This window comes from Muntiacus reevesi, chromosome 1 (genome assembly GCF_963930625.1).
Source record: "Muntiacus reevesi chromosome 1, mMunRee1.1, whole genome shotgun sequence".
Classification (NCBI taxonomy): domain Eukaryota; kingdom Metazoa; phylum Chordata; class Mammalia; order Artiodactyla; family Cervidae; genus Muntiacus; species Muntiacus reevesi.
In genome coordinates this window covers 207,010,973-207,034,057 of record NC_089249.1, presented here as the reverse complement: position 1 = coordinate 207,034,057, position 23,085 = coordinate 207,010,973, and the positions used below count along the sequence as shown (strand labels likewise).

The 23,085-nt window shown below is 39.4% G+C and overlaps 1 pseudogene; it reads right to left on the bottom strand.

Annotated features, from left to right (window-relative positions):
• Positions 1-8,160: 8,160 nt before the first annotated feature.
• LOC136167129 (large ribosomal subunit protein uL13 pseudogene) lies at positions 8,161-8,813 on the bottom strand (annotated as a pseudogene).
• Positions 8,814-23,085: the final 14,272 nt, after the last annotated feature.

Sequence of the window (23,085 nt, the reverse complement as noted above, 5' to 3'; positions counted from 1 at the left end):
AGCTACAGAAAATAAAACAATGATTTTATGTCATTGCTTTGCTAATGCCCTGGGAGCTATTCAGCCCACCCACATTCTATCAAGATGCCATTATGGGAAGAATAAGCTCTTTGTAACACAAGTAATATAATTTCAAGAATGTGGTGTTGTGAGTGCATGTAATCATTATAAAAATATCTATTCAAGTAACCCACAGCCATCTCATGATTTATCTCTTTCATCTAATTCTGTATTGGATCATTTGAATGTAAAATTATCAGAAGAAGGTCTTTTGTAAATGGAAACTCAGGGTCTGGTTCACATAATAACTTGAGTCTCTGTACCTCTCAATTACATATTCTAAAGTGGGGCCAGAGCAACCAGATCATGCTGCAGCCAAATTGGTTACTACCATTTACCACCTTCTTAATAATTAATATGGGTCATGTTTATGATGGCAATAGAATCAACAGTAAAACAGGGATACAGAAAATGGCAATGTTTTATTCTATCTTAATCTGATTTTCTAATCAATCCTTTTCTTTTTTTTATAATTAAGAGAAGTATAAATACATTTTTCCATAATCTGTTTTATTTAGCAAATCTATGTTTACTGGGGGGGGGGGGGTAAGGCAGAGGGGTTGAGCATACTGGTTCAATATATTGGCTCTGGAGGAGACAGCCTATGTTCAAATCTTGGCCTGATACTACTTGTCTAAGACAGTGGTTTTAAAACTTTCTGGTGCATCAGAATCGCCCAGGAGGCTTCACATTACTGAGCCCTACTTGCAAAAATTTTAAGTGCATATGAGATAGAGCCCAATAATTTGCATTTTTAGTAAGTGATGCTAACATAGCTGGTTCAGAGACACCCTTTGAGACACAAATGTCAATTTCTCTGAGCCTCAGCTTCCTTATCATAGAATTTAGTAATAATAGCTCCTACTTAAAATGGCTAATTTCCAAGAATAGTGTAATTTAGAAAAAATAAACAAAACAAAGTTTATTATTTCAATGTGAATTTTAACTAATTAAAGAGATTGTGCTTTTTCAGTTGTGCTAGCTAAGTAAATCCTTTATGTGATAACTAGATTGATATTAAGAATATGTGAATAATTCCATACTTTCATAAAAATGCCTCTTTGCTTTATCAAGAATTTTCAATAGCCAACTTTCATTTATGTCCAGAAACATGTGACAGTTGTGACAGACACTACTGGTTGCCTTCCAATGATTCTACCTTCTCTCCCTTTATCCTTGACTCCTATTAACAATTCCTCCAGAAAGCCACCTCCTTATGAAGGGTCACATGTATTAGCAGAAGCTGGACTCTTTCCTAGAGTGCCCTGATTAATCTAAGCGCCTTAAGGTGGTCATGAGAACAGAATGCAGTTCTTGTCTAGGAGAAATGCAGGTTAAATTTCTGGGAGCACTCTGGAAAATGGTTTTTGTTCACATAGAATAACACTGGATCTTGGGGTATCTGTATGTTGCCCGGTACTGCTACAGCTGTCTCAGGACCATAAGGGGAGCCAGCCTGAGGATGACCTGATACAGGGAGGAGAGGAAAGCAGAGGGATGGGAAATCCAGGCCTCTGCTCATGGGATTGAACCACAGGATTAACTAACTTTGGAATTACTATAACTTCCTGTTCACATTATTTAAGATAATACATTTCCTTTATTGTTTAAACCATTTTCAACTCTATTTTCAGTTTTTGCTGAAGGTGTCTTAACTGATAAACCAATTTATTAAGCATATTATCCTTGAAATTAATTAAAATTATCAGACTACTGCTGTGCCAGGGGTTCTCATTTAAGCTGCAGCATTAATAGACAGTGTGACTGATTAAATTATTTAACTTCTAGGCTTCTTCACTTCCTTCATTTGTATAATGATGGCATTGGGCTGGATCATTTCTAAAGACATTCCAAGTTTAAAATACTGGGGCCATTTGATTCCCTGCCACATGAAATGATGCATATCCATTGAACGATGAGATTATATATGTGTAAAATAATAACTTCATAATGTGGTCACACCTATGTAACATAATGACTACATGTGTACTTTTATAATGATTTAATATCACACATATTATATACTCTGATTTATCTACAGTGAGTATCTGGTCATTACCATGGTGGAGTTAGTTGAATATTACAGCTCTTTGTAAGGAATAATTGATTCCTCATAATATTTCTAATTTTGGAGAAATTAAAAATAATAATATTTATATTTTCACATGTTATATTTTAATACATAAATATGGACATGGGCAATATTTAAAATGAAAAGTTATCTGTTAAGAAGTGAGATCACCAATCTTTTTTTCTCTCTAGAAGCATACACACTTGCATACCCTCCATCTTTGTTGCTATTATAAAGTTTATAATTTGTGTGACTTAGGCATGCAAAAATATAATAGAAAAATTTCACTATAGTTGCACTTAAATTATCTTTGGGCGTCATAGCCACCAATAAAAACAAAACAAAAGCAAATCAAGTTGAAGTATGCCATTTCCAGGTTTTTGTTATTTCCTTTGGGTAAATACTAATTATTTCAAAGACACTCTCACCTACAGCTTTCCTGCCTTTCTCTTTAATTGCAGGATGGCTATATTGTACCATGAAAGAGATACGGTTCCAGTTACTAGCATCCAATCCCAGTGGTTTACAATGATATATAAATATTCCTTTGCTCCTAGATTATTTATCTCGGTGGCATCTATAGTTGATCTATTTGGGGCTACTATTCTTCTTCAGTCACACAATTCTTTTGGTGTTCTCCTTGTCCTAAGTATAGTTTTTTTCTGATTTCAAAGTTCACCAACTACTTCCTTATCCCTCCTGGTGACAGAGTAAAAGATGGGACATTCTTCCACTTCCACTACATGGAAGAACAACTCAAGTGGCTATCATAGTCCCTCTTTATTCCTTTCTGATATCTCTCTGTCTATCCCTGTATCTGTGTCTTTATTTACATATGATATCTGCTCTATTACTTTTATATTTTGTGTTGTTGGAAACATCTACAAGCTACTCTATTAAGGTCAGCAAGATTGTTGAAATGAAGGCTTTATGTGAGTCTCGCCACTGTCTTAGGCCTCACCCAAGACGGAGCAAGACACCAATCCTTTCTTTGGTGGCCAAAAACACAAACTTCTTTGGGTTTTTTTAATCAAGCCCTCTATTTTGGGCAGGTTTGGGGAGGAAGCAACAGAGTTCTGGTCTCCCCAGTTTGTGCTCTCTGGGCATGTCTTTCTGGTTTTCCCCTTCACAGAGGGCTGAAAGTTCACATTCTTTTGGGCTAGAAAATTCTTCTTGTGTTATCTTACATTGCTTCAAGTTCATTATGGCCTGAATTCTGTGCTGAGTCCCCGAGGTGCCTAATCTTGATGTGCAAATGTACATATATAGCAAAAAATATCTTAATAAGATTGGTCTTTGATATCCAAGGCCACTGCCTATACTGTGAGTTCAAAAAACAAGAAACAAGGAGAAAAATGCCAAAAAAAGAAAAAAAAAAAAACCACTGTGGCAATTATTTCAGAATTTCACCCTGTTATATCCTAAAAATCAGCAATCTCTTTTTTTCCCAATGAAATTGTGCACTTTTTCTCTGCACATAGGTGGTCTATTTAGCTATAGTTAAAGCTGTAGCTAGCTCTCCCCTTCTTTTTCTCAAGTCACTATGACTTTCTGCCTCCACAGTGTCTACCATAGCCACAGCTTGCTTTCTCTCCTCACTGTCAAAATTTTTGTTTCCAGACTTCTATTGCTTTCTTTTTCTTTTATGACTGCAAAAGTCTAAACAGGTTTCTATATTTCTTTTTTTTTTCTATTATCAGTTCAGTTGCTTAGTTGTGCCCAACTCTTTGCGACCTCATGGACTGCAGCATGCCAGCTTTCCCTGTCCATCACCAATTCCCAGAGCTTACTCAAACTTATGTCCATTGAGTTGGTGATGCCATCCAGCCACCTCCTCCTCTGTCATTCCCTTCTCCTCCTTCCTTTAATCTTTCCAAGCATCAGGGTCCTTTCCAGTGAGTTAGTTCTTTGCATCAGGTGGCCAAAGTATTGGAGCTTTAGCTTCAGCATCAGTCCTTCCAAAGAATATTCAGGACTGATTTCCTTTAGAATGGACTGGTTGGATCTCCTTGCAGTTCAAGGGACTCTCAAGAGTCTTCAACACCGCAGTTCAAAAGCATCAATTCTTTATAAAGAAATCTCTTTATAAAGAAAGCTTTCTTTATAGTCTAATAGCTATATGCTACTGCTGTTACTGCTAAGTCGCTTCAGTCGTGTCCGACTCTGTGCGACCCCATAGACGGCAGCCCACCAGGCTCCGCCGTCCCTGGGATTCTCCAGGCAAGAACACTAGAGTGGGTTGCCATTTCCTTCTCCAGTGCATGAAAGTGAAAAGTGAAAGTGAGTAAGTAGATGAATAAAATTCAGTGAAATAGAATTTCTTTAAATTCATGGTAATCAGCAAAATAGTAATGCAAATATAAATTAATGGTAATGTTTTCTAATAATAAATGGTGCATATTAAAAATAATAATAAAAAAAAGAAAAGTGAAAGTGAAGTGGCTTAGTCGTGTCCGACTCTTAGCGACCCCATGGACTGCAGCCTACCAGGCTCCTCTGTCCACGGGATTTCTCCAGGCAAGAGTACTGGAGTGCGGGTGCCATTGCCTTGTACGAATAGCTATATAACAATTAGCTATTCATTTATTCAAAAAACATTTACTGAGTGCCAACAGGGTGCCCTGTGCTAGGCTAGATGCTGTTGACCCCATTGAGAAAGTAACAAAGAACTTCTTCTTGGAGACCCTATAGTCTTTTAAGAGGAACAGACTGAAAATTAGAGGATTAAAAGAGTGTGGCAAGGGTTACAGTGGCAGAAGTACAGGGAGCTGGGTGAGCCTAGCAGAGTTATCTAGCCTAGTTAGTGAGTCCAAGGAACATTTCCTACAGGCAGCAATTTTTAAACACAATCACTAAAGGATGCAGAGGATTTAGGCAGAAAGTATATTCTTGGCAGGAAAATTATTTGTGAAAAGGACCAGAAACGAAAGGACATATATAAAAGAAATTCCGTTTGGCCACAGCCTAGAGCTCAAGTGTCTGTGGGATGGGACAAAGCAGAATGAGTCTGTAGAGACAGCTGGGAAAGATTGCCAAAGGGCCATACTAAGAAATCTGGACATCATCCTAATGGCAGGGAAACGGATTGGAGGGACTTTAGTAGCATAATAATTGAGTCAGTTTTGGGGTTTAGATTCATTTAAGTAGGTGGTACGTTAGGAAAAACTGAATACAAGTCCTGTTAAAGAGCTGAGGCTATTCATTTCCCAAGTGAGAGATAATCATTAACTGGGTTTGGAGTATAGCAGTGGGAAAGGAGTGACATGAACAGATCCTAGGCATTGAGCAGCACTATGTGAATGGACAAGGGGAGCAGCTGAGGATGATTCTTGGGTGTCTAAGTTGGGCACCCTTGTGCTTGGTGGGCATCATTCTCTGAGACAGTGAACCTGGAGAGACTGAGATGCTATTGGATGGCATCTATATCCCATAAACACCAGAATCTTGTCCAAACACTGCCACAAACAGGGCCCCTCCAGATTCAGTGGGAAGGTATACAAAAAGAAAAGAAAGCAGAGTATACTACAGAAAAGCAACTAGCAGGGCTTCACCCAAAGAGAAAGAAAAGAAAGAAGGCAGTGGTTATCTGGGGAGGCTTTACAAATAGCTGAAGAAAGAGAAGTGGAAAGCAAGGAGAAAGGGAAAGGTACATCCAACTAAACGCAGAGTTCCAAAGAATAACAAGGGCTCTTTCAATGAACAGTGCATAAAACTACAAGAAAACAACAGAAGAGAAAAAACTAGAGATCTCTTCAGGAAAACTGGAAATATCAAGGGAACATTTAGCCCAAAGATGGGCACAATAAGGACAGAAGTGGGATTGTTTACCAACTGAGTTATCAGGGAAACCCAGTAGAGATCTAGTAGATGCTGAAGAGATTAAGAAGAGATGGAAAGAATACACAGAAGAATTGTACAAAAAAAGATCTTAATGAACCGAATTACTATGATAGTATGGTCAGTCACCCACCGTACTAAAGAATGTGTTGACCATTAGACAATTGCACTCATCTCCCAGGCTAGTAAGGTCATGCTTAAAATCTTGCATGCTAGGCTTCAGGATTATGTGAACCAAGAACTTCCAGATGTCCAACCTGGGTTTAGAAAAGGCAGAGGAACCAGAGATCAAATTGCCAACATTTGCTGGGCCATAGAGAAGGCAAAGGAATTCCAGAAAAACATTCATTGACTACACTAAAGCCTTTGACTGTGTGGGTCATAGCAACTTGTGGAAAGCTCTTAAATGATGGCAATACCAAAGCATCTTACCTGTCTCCTGAGAAACCTATATGTGGGTCAAGAAGTAACAGTTAGAACCCTGTATGGAACAACTGATTGGTTCAAGATTGAGAAAGGAGTATGATAGGGCTGTCTGCTGTCACCCTATTTAACCTATACATTGAGCACATCATGAGAAATGCTGGACTGGATGATTTACAAGCTGGAATCAAGATAGGTGGGAGAAACATCAACAATCTCAGATATGTGGGTGATACCACTCTAATGGCAGAGAATGAAGAGGAACTAAAGTGCATTTTGATAAGAGTGAAGGAGGAGAATGGAAGAACCAGCTTAAAACTAAATATTAAAAAAACTAAGATCATGGCAACTGGTCCCATTACTTCATAGCAAATAGAAGGGAGAAAAGGTGGAAGCAATGATAGATTTCCTCTTCTTGGGCTCTAAAAATCACTGTGGAGGGTGACTGCAGTCATGATATCAGAAGACAATTGTTTCTTGACAGGAAGGCGATGACAAACCTAGACAGTGTGTTAAAAAGCAGAGACATTACTCTCCTGACAAAGGTCCGTATAGTCAAGGCTATGGTCTTCCTAGTGGTCATGTTCAGTTGTGAGAACTGGACCATAAAGAAGGCAGACTACCAAAGAATTGATGTCTTCAAACTGTGGTGCTGGAGAAGAATCCTAAAAGTCCCTGGGATGGCAAGGAAATCAAACCAGTCAATCTTAAGGGAAATCAACCCTGAATACTTATTGGAAGGACTGATGTTGGAGCAGAAGCTCCAGTATGTTGGTCGTCTGATGAGAACAGCCAACTCATTGGACAATCCCTGATGCTGGGAAACATTGGAGAAGAGGGTGTCAGAGGAAGAGATGGCTGGATGGCATCACTGATGCAATGGACATGAACTGGGGCATACTTTGGGAGATGGTGAGGGACAGGGAGGTCTGGTGTCCTGGAGTCCATGGGATCACAGAGTCAGACATGACTGCGTGACTGAAAACAGCAGCCACAAAGAACAAAGTGAAAATTCAAAGATAGGTTGGACCACATACGAGACTTACATCCTGAGGCAAAAAGTCTGGGCTTTCTACTTCTATTTCTACCAAAGCTTCAACCTTTCTCATATTTCACTAGGGTTTGGATTCTTGCAGTATGCCCTCATCATAGGTTATAAGCTCCTGGAGGACTGTTGATTGGTTCAACACTTCATTCATGTAGCAAATATCATCATATGTATAGTACTCTGTGAAACGGTTACATTATAAGGAATTTATGCTCTAGTAGGAGAAACTGACAAGGATCTTGGAAAGCATGAAGGAAAATAGGTGTTTTTACAGAGAGGATCCAGTGGGTTCAGGAGAGCGCCTGGACCTGGTAGGGATGGGAACAGCACTTGAGCCCAAGGATTTTCTCAAATATTGTATGTAGTTGCTCAAAACCTCAATATGCTTGCTGAATTAATTTTTTTCTTTTATACTTGTGTACTCTTAGTTTTCTTTTCCTTAGATATTATGTTATTTAATAAGTATTCTTAAAACCCATGGTTTTGGTGTCTTTTCCTCATATCTTTGTTTACCCTTAGCAAATTGTTTCCATATACTGGGCAAGGTGGTATGCTAAAGAAAGCATGTGGTTTAACCATGAAGGAGTAAGATGATTTCCCTGAGTCGAATTAAAAGCAAAACAAAACAAAAAACCCTCAGTCCTATTTGATAGATCATACTGGTGTCAGTTACTCTAGTCCTATTTAACAAGGAAATACAAAGATCTATCCAAGCTTAATATTTATTTATTTATTTTGAAGAATAAACAGTCAATTTTATTTGGCTCAGACTAGAAATCCGTGAGTCTTGAGGACCTCTGTGAATTTGCCAATTTTCTTCTCAATGTTCTTTTCGGCCTGCTTCCGTAGCCTCATGAGCTGCTTCTTTTTCCGGTAGTGGATCTTGGCTTTCTCTTTTCTCTTCTCCTCCAGGGTGGCCGTTACTGCCTGGTACTTCCAGCCAACCTCACGAGCCAGGCGTCCTAGGTAGGCAAACTTCCGAGTAGGCTTCAGACACACAACCTTGAGGGCAGCAGGAACCACCATTCGCTTTTTCTTATCATAGGGCGGCGGGATCCTATCGAACACCTTGAGGCGCTCCAGAGCAGCCTGGCCCCGCTTGGTCTTGTGGGGCAGCATGCCTCGCACTGTCCGCCAGAAGATGCGGGGCCCCGGGACGGGTTGGTGTTCGTCCGTTTGCGGAGAAAGGCCAGGTACTTCAACTTATTTCTGTAGAAGTTGCTAGAAATGTTGATGCCCTCACAGCGCACGACCACAACCTTCCGGCCCAGAAGCACCTGCTTGGCCGCAGTGGCCGCCAGGCGACCCAGGAGATGGCCTCGGCCATCGAGCACCAGGACCTGCCCCTCCGCCATCTTCGGCAGCCGCCTGGGAAAGACAAGCTTAATATTTAGATGTCTGAGGATAGCTTTTAATTATTCTTGATGATTGTATAGAAATTAAATTAAGTTTTTAATTTGATACTTAAAATTCATTTACTAATGAAGTAAATTACTTTTTATTGCTTTCTACTTTTAAGAAAAGCAACAAATCATAACCAATTTAACTATATGTGCTCTTAGCAGAAAAGTACTCAACTTCCAGATTTTGTACTATAATCAGTAGAGATTATTCTTTTAAAAAAATACTACTAAGCCTTTTCAACAAATGGTGCTAAAGCAAGTAGACATTTGGCAAAACAGTGAACATTGACTAAATCTTACTTTTCATAAAAGTTAACTTATAAGGGACCCAAAACTGACATGTGAAAAGTAAAACTTAAAAAAAAGAGAAAAAAAAATGGAAAAAAAAGAGCCCTTCAGACTCTAGGGCTAGGTAGAGTGCTTAGACCTGAGAGCCAAATCATAATCCATAAAAGGAAAAACTGATAAAATTGGATCTCATCAAGATTAAAAACTTTTTCTCTGCAAAATACCCTTTCAGAAGACAAGCTACTGACTAGGGGAAAATATTTGTAAGCCACACACCTGACAGAAGATTGGTATCTAGAAAGCATTAAAAAACAAAAAAACAAAAAAACAAAAAAAAACAAAACAACCCTCTCAAAACTCAATAGAAAAAAAACCCCAAAAAAATCCAGTTAGCAAATGGGCAAAAGACATGACCTAAAATTTGACTTAAGAGAGTAAATCAATAGCAAATAAGCATATGAAAAGATTTTCAAGGTAATTAACCATTTTAGTTTAAGTCAGTTTAAGTCGCTCGGTTGTGTCCAACTCTGCGACCCCATGGACCTACCAGGCTCCTCAGTCCATGGGATTTTCCAGGCAAGAACACTGGAGTGGGTTGTCATTTCCTTCTCTGGGGGATCTTCCCGACCCAGGGATCAAACCCGGGTCTCCCACATTGTAGGCAGACCCTTTACCGTCTGAGCTACCAGGGAAGCCCATTTAGAAAAATATAAATTTAAACTAGGAGACATCACTACTCACCTATTAGAATTGCTACAATAAAAAGCAATGAGAACACTAAATATTGTCAAGAAGGTGGAAAACAAGGTCATTCGTACATTGTTGGTTGTAATATAAAATGGTGCAGCCACTCTGTGACATGGTTTGCTAGTTTCTTATAAAACGAAACTATCATGCAACCCAGCAATTACACACCTGAGGATTTTCCTCAGGGAAATGAAAATTATGTTCACACAAAACTGGACACAATGCTCACAGAAGCTTTATCTGTAACAGCAAAATTAGTAAACAACCCAGATGTCCTTCAGGTGAAAAGTTAAACTCTGGTAGATTGATACTACGGGATAAAACTAAGGAATGAACTATTGATACACTCAGCGATTTAAACAAACCTCCAAGAGAATTAAGTTGCATGAAAAAAGCAACTCGTAAAAGTTTCCATAGTGCATGACTACCTCTACATAACACTCTTGAGATAACAACTTTATTGAAATAAAGAGGAGATTAGTGGTTGGTAGGAGTCAGGGAGTGAGGGAGGAGAGGTGGATGTAGGTGTGGCCACAAGAGAAATCTGGTGGTGAAGGGACTGTTGTTCAACTTAACTGAATTCAGCTAATCAGCATCTTAGTTGTGCTATTGTATTATTATTTTGCAGCATATTATTATTTGGAAATTATTAGGGAAAATGTACCCAGGGTCTCTCAGTATTATTTATCACAGTTCAGTTCAGTCAAAGAGTTGTGTCCAACTCTTTGCAGTCCCAGAGACTGCAGCACGCAGGGAAAAGAAGATAGCTTTCTTTAGTGGAACCCCCAGTTAATGCTTTTTTGTGTTTCATTGTCCTAAACAGAATCACTATCCCATTACAAAAATATGGCCAGGGGAGTAGGAAATATTGATTGGAACAAGGAAATCAGGCCCCACTTTGGCTGAAGGCAGAGTTAGCCCAGTGATGTGTTGAAACTAGTTAGTACCTATTTGCTACATCCAATCATTAAATTTTTAGGAAATTTGCAATGTATTTATTAAACACAGCCTTTAACAAAATTAAATTATATAACTTACAATTAAATTAAGTATAAAGGTAATAAAGTAAAAACTCTTTCTTTCTTAATCATTTTACTATTATCTATGCTGTTGAGGTTATTTAAATTTTTTGTAGTTGTATAGTAGAAATATAATACTATATAATACTCCACCACCATGCATCTGTCAAGTCTGCATCCAGTGATATTTATATATCATAAATATATTTATATATCATAAATATATTTATATATCATATATGCCCCATAAATATGTGGGCATATTTATACTATAGAAGTAGCCAAACACTAGAAATCAGGGCTTTTTTCTGACCTCAACACACCTGTTATTAAACATTTATTGGTATAATACTGAGCTAAACTCATCCAATGAAGAAGGAAATGACAACCTACTCCAGTATTTTTGCCTGGGAAATCCCACAGACAGATAAGCCTGGTGGACTATTGTCTATAGGGTCACAAAAGTGTCAGGCATGGTTTAACAACTAAAACAACAAAAACTCATCCAAACTGTATGGTTGGGAAATTTGAATTATTGTTGGGGAAAGTGAGAAAAAAATTCCTGAGGGTAGTATCAGGCAACATCCACCATGTTCTAGAAGATCATTGCATTTTAAAGATGTTTTATGTCATTCTTTTATATAGTGCTCCAGAAATTAATCTAGAGGTTCATAGTCGGAATCCAAACCAAGAAAACTGATTTTAGAGAATTGGTTTCCTCCACTATGCATCTCTCTTTTTGAACTACTCCTAAACTCGAGGAAATTGAGTGTATTTTGAACTAATTTGTATTTGACACAGTAATGCCCCTGTGAATGAATAGGCTTTCCAGATTATGCAAGTTGGAGACAGAGATGCTGTTCTGGGACTTCTGGGCACTGCCTCTTTTTTTCCTACAGGAAATTAAGCTATGACATGATCTTGCCATTGTTGAATCAGATTCAGCAGCCAGGAGAGGCCAGTGTTTGTAAACATCCTCTTAAATGGAAGCATCCATTACAGAGACTGTATAAAAGCCTTCTGAATGATAATGTTGATCCTATTTACGGAAGGTTTTTGAATTTCTCATATCCATATCTGTACAGTCAATGCCACTGGCATATACGAAATTTCATGGGGCCAAGGGGTTCTGCACTAGGATATGTTGCATCTTTTTTTCATCTTCATGGCCATGGTCCTTACACCTAGTTTCCATATGCATAACCCCAAGTCTCCATGGAGTATAGATCCAGGTACACTGAAGGTCCTGTTCTACTGAAGACTGTTATAGGATTGGATATGCAGTTTTGTGGGTATAAGTGGGGAAGCACTGAACTATTTTGCCTAAATAGGGAGGAATTGGACCTCATGATTCATCAGGGTGGGATTGGTGTTTGGATAATAGGAAACCAGGTCCTCCATAATGTTCTACCTTCCTGTGGCCCTACTAATCTTCAGCAAAGTTGATTAAAACTCATGAAACAAATTCCTTTGTAATCCAAGGAAGTGATTGTCTTTTCTCTCTAGTTTAATATAGTGCATTAGAGAAAAAACATCCACTGAAGAACAGTTTAGAAAGCACAGTTCTGCAACTTGCAGCATATCTTTTGAGCAAGCTCATTGGAACTGCATAGACCCTGGAGTGCTGAAGATTGTGTCAACAGTGCCAGACTGTTCAGGGTGTGCCACTCCCACTCAGGCTGCGTATGTGTATGTTGTGCTGTGTGAAGTTGCTTCGGTCATGTCCAACTCTTTGTGACACTATGGTCTATAGCCTGCCAGGCTCATCTGTCCATGGCATTCTCTAACAAGAATACTGGAGTGGGTTGCTCTGTCCTTCTCCAAGGGATCTTCCTGACCCAGGGATTGAGCCCACGTCTTAATATCTCCTGCATTGGCAGGTGACACTGGTAAAGAAAGGCAGGTTTCTTTACCACTAGTGCCACCTGGGATGTCCCTGCATGTGTGTATAAAGGATATTAAAAGGTTTCCCAATTATTTTTTGAAGTGGGTAAAGCATTATCTTTGTCATCTTGTAGAGACTATTTATTTACTTAACAGATTATTTTTGCAAAAGTGAGTTCCACTAATTCTGATGAAAAGACTGGAAACTTTTAGATGAGTTCAACCTCAGAGCAGTTTCCTTAAGGATTTTGTAGAATATCCCTTTTGGAGTCTTCAGTACAGAATAATTAATCAGTCTGAAAATTTAAGCTCAAAGGTTGCCCTAGTACAACCACTCTGGAAAACTGGTGGGTGCTATCTAACTAAAGCAAACCAGACACATACTCTATGACCCAGCACTTTCACTTTTGGATATATACTAAACAGAAATGCATACTTATATTCACATGTACTACCACAGTTGCATTATTATTAATAGCAGGAGTCCCCAACAGATGTGCCATGGACCACTACCAGTTTGTGGCCTGTTAGGAACTGGGCCCCACAGCAGGAGTTGAACAGGGCTTCATCTGTATTTATAACTGTTCCCCAGCGCTCGAAGTACCACCTGGGCTCTGCCTCCTATCAGACCAGCAGCGGCATTACATTCTCACTGGACCGTGACCCCTACTGTGAACTGTGCACATGAGGGATCTAGGTTGCACACTCATAAGAATCTAAGGTCTGATGATCTGAGGTGCAGCTAAGGTGGTGATGCTAATGCTGAGGAGTGGTTGAAATACAGATTATCATTAGTAGAGATGTTTGACTGCATGAGATCACATATGATGGTGGCCTTAAAAGTATGTTTGAGATAACTTCAAATATCTCCATTTATTCTGGATTAAAGTCAAGGGGGAATATCCTGGGACTGCCACAAAAGCACTGAAAAGGCTGCTTCCATTTCCAACATCCTATCTTTGTGAATCATGGTTTTCTGCAGTGACAGCAACCAAAACATGATTATGGAGTAGACTGGACATAAGCAACACACTTTGGGTATCACTGTCTCCTACCATCCCTAGATGGGACCATCTAGTTCCAGGAAAACAAGCTCAGGGTTCCCACTGATTCTGCATTATGGTTAGTTGTATAACTATTTCATTATGTATTACAATGTAGTAATGATAGAAATAAAGTGCACAATAAATGTAATACACTTGAATCAGCCCCTGAAACCACCTCCCTCTTCTCTGATCTGTGGAAAAATTGTATTCCATGAACCTGATCCCTGGTGCCAAATAGGGTGGGGACTGCTGATTAATAGCCAAAAAGTATAAATAACCCAAATGTCCATTTACAATAGATAAAGAAATCAATTGTGGCCTTGTTGTACAATGAGATACCACATAGAAATGACACTGAATGAGCTACAACTACATGAATCTCACAGTGATGAACATCTCACAGTGCAATGTCACAGCATTGAGTAAGAGGATACATCAGTGTGTATCCTATTTATATAAAGTTCTTTACATAACAGCTTTTCTTGATATAAAGTTCTTTATATAAAAGCTTTTCTTTATATAAAGTTCTGAAACTAGAAAAACTAACAGATACTCTTGGGGCTGGTGGTTATGATGGTAAGGGGCAGGAGAGGGCTTCTGGGATGCTGCTCATTTCTTGATTTGGGGAATGATTACTTCATTTCAGGAAAACTCATTAAGCTGTATGCTTACAATATGTATACTTTATTATATGTTGGCCCTCCATAATATACATCCACATCAAATCCTAGAAACTGTGAGTATTGACTTACTTGGAAAAAAGATTTTTAAAGATGTAAGTTGAAGATCTTGAGATGAAGAAATCATTCTGGATTATCTGGTTAGGTCCTAAATTTAATGATGGTTGTCTTTATAAAAGACACAAAGAGGAAAGACAGAAGAGGAAGCAGCAGTGTGATGAGAGAGGCAGAGTGGAGTGGTCGGGCAACAACCCAGATACACAGAGGAAAACGCCATGTGGAGGCAGAGACTGAAACGATGTGGCTATAAACCAAGGAATGCTGTGAGCCACCAGAAGTTAGCAGAAAGGCTTGGAATGAATTCTCCCCCAGAGCCTCTTGAGGGAGTATAGTTATTCTAACAACTAGATTCAGAACTTCTAGCCCTAGTACTCTGAGAGAGTACATTTCTGTTTTAAGCCAAGTTTGTGGTAGTTGGTCAAAACAGCCCTAGAAAACTATTTCATACACTTTCCGTATATTTGCAACAGTTTAATAAATTTACATTAAAAGGGTATCTTGCATTTAGCAAGTTGGCTGACAGTGATGTAAAGATCAATTTATTAATAACTTGATCCCTTTTAGGTATTTTACCTGCTTAACACAGGGAAGAGTGTGTTTCTCCCTGTGCATTTGCATCCTCTGTCCTTTGGGGAAGAAGAAGCCAGTCCTGCCCACTCAGATCTGTTGTCAAATGGTGCCACACTGGATTCTGCCTTAGACACGGAATCACCTGGTCTGAGTCTCTCTTAGTCTCTACTTACTCTGTGTGACGTTTAAACAATTAACCACAAGCAACCTTTTATATGTTAGTCATAGACTTTTTCATTATTCATTTCTGTATTAAGAGAAATTCTAATATGTTCTTCCAGGAACTCTTTTTATAATGTGAATAAAGCCTGGGGCAATAGAAGACCCAGGTTTTGCATGCTGTTGTGCATAAAGCAGCATAGACCAGCATCTCAAAGTGGCTAAACATAACTGTAATCTCTACAAAATCTGTCCAAAAACATTTAAACATTTAAAGACATGGGCTTTGTAACTCACCTCAACAGTTAAAAAAATCTCTTTCCTTCTTCTTTGCTCTAACCCCCACTCTTTCACACTTTTTAGGCACCCAGAAGGGCCTGAATGCACTCTCTGCAACACTCTGTGGCATTTCTCTACTAAAACTTCTCCTCCAAGTGAGCTGTAGCTGTAAAGACTTGTATATTTCCTCCTTCTACTCTTAGCTTTTACCTATGGCTTTCCTTGTCTCCCAGGAACCAGCCTTGACTCCTTCCTTTGTTCCTCTGGTTCTTGCTTTCTCTCCTGAGTTGCTACCCCAAGCTACAGGACCTGAGTTCACAGATTCAGCTTCTCCCATGGAAGACAGGGGAGAAGCCAACTGTAAATAAAGGCAGCTTCTGTATGGCTAGTGGAGGGTTGAGGAGGTGGCTAGTGGTGGGTAAAGAGAAAAGACTCTGAAGACTTCAAAACTGGTAAGTTTTATCTTATTTTCATAATACTAGTATTACTTTAAATGATGGAAAATGGTTTGTGATGGCTAAAGCTCCAACTGGCCAAATTCAAAAATACTTTTGACTGAGTCTAATATCTTCCCAACCACCCCAGACTGTCAGAAAAGTGAAACTCAGCCTATAGCTTAATAGTTGAGAGAAAACAGGAAAATACTATTTATCAATAACCAGGCACTACCACAGATACTTTATTTACTTAACTTTCATAGCAACCTGATGATTATGGGATTTTAAATTTCAAATTTCAAATGAGAATCTAAAAAATATTTTAAGCCACAAGGGAGAAATTTGTCAGCTGAGGATTCAGTTATATGATGGCCTACCTCCAAAACCGAGGCCTGCTTCCTGCTTTAATCATTATTCAGTCACATGTATCGAATATCCACTAGGTACCAGGTCACCGTGCACTGTGATGGGTGTAAGAAACACAGAGATAGAAGAGATGGTTCCTGTCCATGAAGAGCTGCAGTGCCCAAATGTTTCCACTACACCTCTCAAACTCTCTTCTACAGTCCTTCCAAATTCTGCTCCAAAGTTAACATATTTGGAATTGTATCTTTGTGTTTACATGTTTTCTTTTATAACTTGTAATAATCAATAAGAATAGAAATTCCTTTTATAGATGCTTTATTTAATACATAGTATATACCTTTATATATATCTAATGAATAACTAATGAGCAGTAATTTTTAAGAACCATCTATAAGCTGATATGCAGATACCACCACCCTTATGGCAGAAAGTGAAGATGAACTAAAGAGCCTCTAGATGAAAGTGAAAGAGGAGAGTGAAAAAGTTGGCTTAAAGCTCAACATTCAGAAAACTAAGATCATGGCCTCTGGTCCCATCACTTCATGGCAAATAGATGGGGAAACAGTGGCAGACTTTATTTTTTTGGGCTCCAAAATCACTGCAGATGGTGACTGCAGCCATGAAATTAAGAGACGCTTACTCCTTGGAAGGAAAGTTATGACCAACCTAGATAGCATATTAAAAAGCAGAGACATTACTTTGTCCACAAAGGTCCATCTAGTCAAGGCTATGGTTTTTCCAGTAGTCATGTATGGATGTGAGAGTTGGACTCTAAAGAAAGTTGAGTGCCGAAGAATTGATGCTTTTGAACTGTGGTGTTGGAGAAGACTCTTGAGAGTCCCTTGGACTGCAAGGAGATCCAACCAGTCCATTCTAAAGGAGATCAGTCCTGGGTGTTCATTGGAAGGACTGATGCTGAAGCTGAAACTACAATACTTTGGCCACCTGATGTGAAGGGTTGACTCACTGGAAAAGACCCTGATACTGGGAAAGATTGAGGGCAGGAGGAGAAGGGGATGACAGGATGAAATGGTTGGATGGAATCACCGACTCAAATGGACATAAGTTTGGGTAAACTCCGGGAGTTGGTGATGGACAGGGAGACCTTGCGTGCAGCAGTTCATGGGGTCGCAAAGAGTCAGACACGACTCAGCAACTGAACTGAACTGAACTGAACAGGCTGATCGCTGAGCTAAGATCCTGTACCATGGCAGATGCAGAAGAGAACCAGGTACATTAACCCTCAAGCTGTTTGCTCTCTAGTGGGTAAAACAGTAAGGATGGAAATCCTGATAAGGAAAAGTAGGGATGAAAGCATCTTGCTACAGGGAAAAAGTTGAGAGGAACAGTGAAACTACTGGTAATGTTTATATATAGTAGATAACTTGTATTGCAGCTATACAGACAGATCTGAGAAGGTAAACTTTGGGTGATATGATATCTATTTCTTATGCTGCAAAACCCCATGAACTGTTCATCTATTTTTATTTGCAATATTCACCTGGAAAAGTCAGTGTGCCTCAAATGCAGAACCTGCCTTTTCATGAAGCCATCTTTTCATATCCAATTTTCCAGTTCAACTGATGGTTTATGTTTTTGACCTTTCATATGAGTTGAGAAAGAAGCAGTGATCATAAAAAGGATGGAAACCATAAGAAGTTCATGCTAAAAGCTAACAACACACAACAGAGATAAAAGAGTTTATTTCTCTTCTTCTTTCAGATACCTAGCCCACTATTGAATAGAGTTTCAGACAAACAAGGCTCGATTTTCTGAGAATGTGGTTGCAATGAGAGTGACACTGTATATAAATAGTGTTTTTGTGCACTGATACTTGGTCTAGAATCTATTCATGATTAAAACACTATTTTTTATACAAGTAATACATGAATAAATTCCTGATTGAAAAAAAAAATGTAGTTTTCCTTTTCACAGCCTCCTCCCTCTACCTTAGATTCTCTCCCACCCAACAAATCTTACTCCATTTTTCAGGGGAGAGATATGCATCTTTTTGTACCTTTGTCTATGGATTCATTTGCAGATATACACCTACATGATATATTGTTCTTTTTATTACTTTTGCATAAATAGGATTATAATATACTTACTGTTCTTTACTCGCTTTTTTCATTTAACAGTATGACTTAGAAAATTTTCATGTCAGTTTACATAGATCTTCCAGGCTCCTTGAAGCTATTGGGTAATCTTCAATACTATGGATGCAGTATAACGATTTCTAACCAAGTCTTTACAGATTAAAAAAATGGATTTACAAATGTTCACTGTTTTACACTGTTTTGTGATGCATTTCCTTGTATGTACTTCTTTAGGAAGGAGTAGAAGTGTTTCTCTAGGACTATACTTTGGAGTAGAATTGTGAGAAATACTACTAAATCTTCTTCCTAAATGCTGTCCTAACTTATATTACCACTAACAGTGTATTAGTGTGCCTATTCCTTAGATTTTTGCCTGTAATGTATACTGTTAATATTTAAAAGTTTCACAAATGTGATAAGTGGAAAATGGGATATTATATTTCAATGTTTTTTTAATCTGATTATCAAGTTTGAGCAAAACTGTCATGCATTTATTAGCTATTTGTGTTTTTTCTTCTACAAATTGCCTTTCAATGAAGAATTGTCAGCATTTGTGGCTCAGATGGTAAAGAATCTGCCTTCAGTGCAGGAGACCTGGGTTGGGAAAGATCCCTGGGTGGAGGGGATGGGAACCCACTCCAGTTGTCCTTGCTTGGAGAATACCGCTGGACAGAGGAGACTGGTGGGCCCCATAGGGTTGCAAAGAGTCAGACATGATTGAACGACTAACAACTAGGGTGGAGGGAACCTCCCCAGATTTCTATATAAAAATCCCAGGAAGCCCATACCCAAATTGTAAGAAGACTGAATGCTAATATGATTAACTTTCAGCTTTACCTGTTAATTTCTCAATATTGAGCTTGTCTGTTAAAATCCAAGCTAGTTTATTAAAATCACACTTTTTCTTTGGCCTTGCCTCTTTGGGAGGGCACTTTTGTATATTCACATTCAAATTTAAAGAATTCTTCTGTGGCCTAGGTTCTTATTTGTAGTAGAAGACCATACTCCATAATCACAAGCTATCGTAAATTGTAACCTATCTCTGCCACAGAATAATCCTAACACAAATACTATAAGGAAGACCTCTTCCTTCTCCTGTTATTCCCTACACATTCTGGGAAAGGAGCCAGCCTAGCCTACTTTCGCTGCTCCTCCTGTCACCTTGTATCCAGCCTCGCCTACTGAGCATCTCCACCTAAACAGCCCTGTCTTAGGGCTGTTCAGCGTTCAGAACTCCAGGCCTACATTCTCCCGGAAGGATTTTGTAGGTACTGAAAAAATGACTTCATAGAAGGAAATTGGAGGGAATCATAAACCTAAAACTAAATCTTGAATAGGACTTTTTTTCTGTGTCCAATGGGGAAAAATAAAATTTAACCTTTTTATTCAGGGCTTACCTAAGGCCTTAGTCTTGCATCTCTTGTGACTTCTCCTCATCTCCTCATCCTCAGTGAGAAACATATGTTCTCCAACCAAGAGGCAGCCTCACATAGGAGGGAAGGACATGGACTGTGAGGCCAGATGTCTGAGTTGGAATACCACTTCCATCACTTATTGGGTTAAGTGATGAATTGGAATACCACTTTCAACAATTATTAGCTTCCAACATGGCACATACTATCACTTGGCTGGTATTCACACCCTTCCAAAATGAAGAAAGGCTGATTTGTATGACCAGTGGAAGGAATACGGCAAAAGGGATAGCATGTGCCATCTGAGGCTACCTTAGGGCCTTGCAGCTTCTGCCTGCCTTGAGTTGTTTCCTTTGGCAGAAGTCAGTGGGATGACATGAGAACACTCACATATACTGAGGAGAGATCTGTATGGGGAGGAACTGACATCTCTTTCTCCAGGAGCCCGCGCCAACTCGTAAGGCATGAAAGTAAATCACTTTGAGAGTGGAACCTGATGTCCTTTTTTAAACATTCAGATGACCACAGCTCCAGATGGTATCTGACATCTTACGAAAGACCTTAACTCAGAGTCATCCAAACTGTCCTTGAACACCTTAACCACAGAAACAATGAAATACATCAGTTATTATCGCTGTTTTCAGTCATCAGGTTTCAGGTGATTTGTTATGCAACATTAGGTAACCATAATAAACTCTGTGACCTTGGGCAGTGTCCACATGTGTAAGATGATAATAATAGCACCTACTTTATGGGATTGTTGAGAGGGTTAAAGTAGCCAATATAAATCAAACATATATATTAGTATCTAGCACAAAGTAACTGCTGTCCAAGTATTTGTTAAATATTAACCATTTTTTAGTGTGTCAGTCTGCAGTGTATCCAACACTTATAGGAAATTGGATTCTCAGGTTTCCCAGGATCTCAGCTGCTCTCCCATCACTGCTGGTCAGGACACTATAGCCGATTTCAGCTCACACCCAAGAGTTTGCATTATGTGGGCTAGAAGAGGACTCTTATCGCTGAGGAAAGTATTTGTTCCTTAGAATGTGCTGTGCTGAGTCGCCCAGTCATGTCCGACTCTGCAAACCCCATGGACTGGTAAATTCCCATTTCCCTAAAGGTACTTTATCCACAATGGATTCCAGTTCTTTGCATGATTCCATGGTTCTTATTTTCTTATGTTTCCCTCATTCAAGTGCCTTCTCTATAGAAGAGCTTCCTATTCCCAATTCTCACCCTTAAAATGTGCTTCCTGAGCTTTTTGGTTTTAAATGTAGGAAAGCAAAAATGAGAAGCCCTTAACCAAAATGAGACTATTGCGGAGACAATGTGTTTTTTTTTCTGTTCTCAGTATCTGTTTCTCTTTCAAAGGTAGATACTGGGCACCTGTATATGTGTCAGAAGTCAGGACTTCAAAGGTCGTTTAGTCCAATTTCTTATATTAGAGAGAAGCTCTCCAGTGACCTGTCCTGGACAGTGGCTTGTTAATCACCCAAGCTGCAATAGAAGTGGTCCCTTGAGTCTGGCTTTCTTCATCACACTCTTAACCCTTTTATGACTATACAGTGAATAGACAAGAGGAGTTTCCACCAAAGATTGCATCTTGCGTATCTCTTCTATTCATAGCATTGTCTATTCCATCCACAGCTTCAGGAAATAGGCAAAGGCATGACATCTCTACCTTTCCTGTTTCCCAGCAGGATTGTAACATCATCAGATGCTTTCCAATTTCATGCCCAGTATGTTTTGAAATCTTTGAAAGCCAGAAAAGTCTTTGCTGCTAATTTTCTCCTGGAACAGTGCTCTGTGGTTGTAGAATGTTCCTTGGGCTTGAAACATTGCTTTACTTGGAGACTTTTCCCCTTTCATTTGTGAACACTAATGAGAAAGGTAATTTATTCACATGACCCTGAAAATTCCAGATGTTCTGTCTGCCAACTTATGGGTAGATTCTAAAAGTGGCTAATTAGCAGATCCTCTATCTGGTGGCTACACTTGATGTGTAAAAAAAGATCAGGCATAGTTACTAGGTTCCAAATGGGGTTTTCACATTGCTGAGGGGACCCCCCAGTCAATCCTAAGAGAAATCAGTCCTGAATATTCATTGGAAGGACTGATGCTGAAGCTGAAACTCCAATACATTGGCCACCTGATGCAAAGGACTGACTCATTGGAAAAGACCCTGATGTTGGGAAAGATTGAAGGTGGGAGGAGAAGGGGACGACAGAGGATGAGATGGTTGGATGGCATCACAGGCGCAATGGACATGAGTCTGAGCAAACTCCGGGAGTTGGTGATGGACAGGGAAGCCTGGCATGCTGCAATCCATGGGGTCACAAAAAGTTGGACTTGACTGAGCAACTGAACTGAACTAGGGAACTCTAAGGAAAGACCTCTCCAAGTAAACTAGTAGAAACTGTTTTTGCTGGAAGTCATTGTCTGTATCTTGTCTCAAAATGTCTAACCAAAGAAAAAATTTGGAATTTACAATATTAGGCATGGTGGTAGTATATAGAGCATTTAGATGTCCCTTAACAATCAAAGCTGCAAACACAGAAGAGATGCCTAGGTATAAGGCTTCCTTGGTAGCTCAGCTGGTAAAGAACCCACCTGCAATGTAGGGGATCCTGGTTCAATTCCTGGGTTGGAAAGATCCTCTGGAGAAGGGATAGGCCACCCACTCTAGTACTCTTGGGTTTCCTTGGTGGTTCAAACTGCCAGGAATCTGCCTGCAATGCAGGAGGGCTGGGTTCAGTTCCTGGGTTGGGAAGATGCCCTGGAGGAGGGCATGGCAACCCACTCCTCCACTATTCTTGCCTGGAGAATCCCATGGACAGAGGAACCTGACGGCTACAGTCCACGGGGACGCAGAGAGTCGGACACTACTGAGTGACTAAGCACAGCAGACAGCACAGGAAAGCAGCAAATGTAAAAACAATGAAACAAATTACAACAGAAGCGCCAACTCTGCCTCTCCTTTGTGGCGTTATTATTTAAAGTTCAAAAGTCTTTGATAAGATTAAAATAATCCTTTTAGGATACTGTCACATTTAAAGAACCACAAAAGGAAGCCGAATGAGCTGAGAGAAACACACAAGTGAATCAGCAAGCTGACAGCTGCTGCATTGAAATCAGTATTGTAATATGTCAGTTTTCAGCTCTTCACATATAATCTAGACAGAGACATAGCTTTTCGT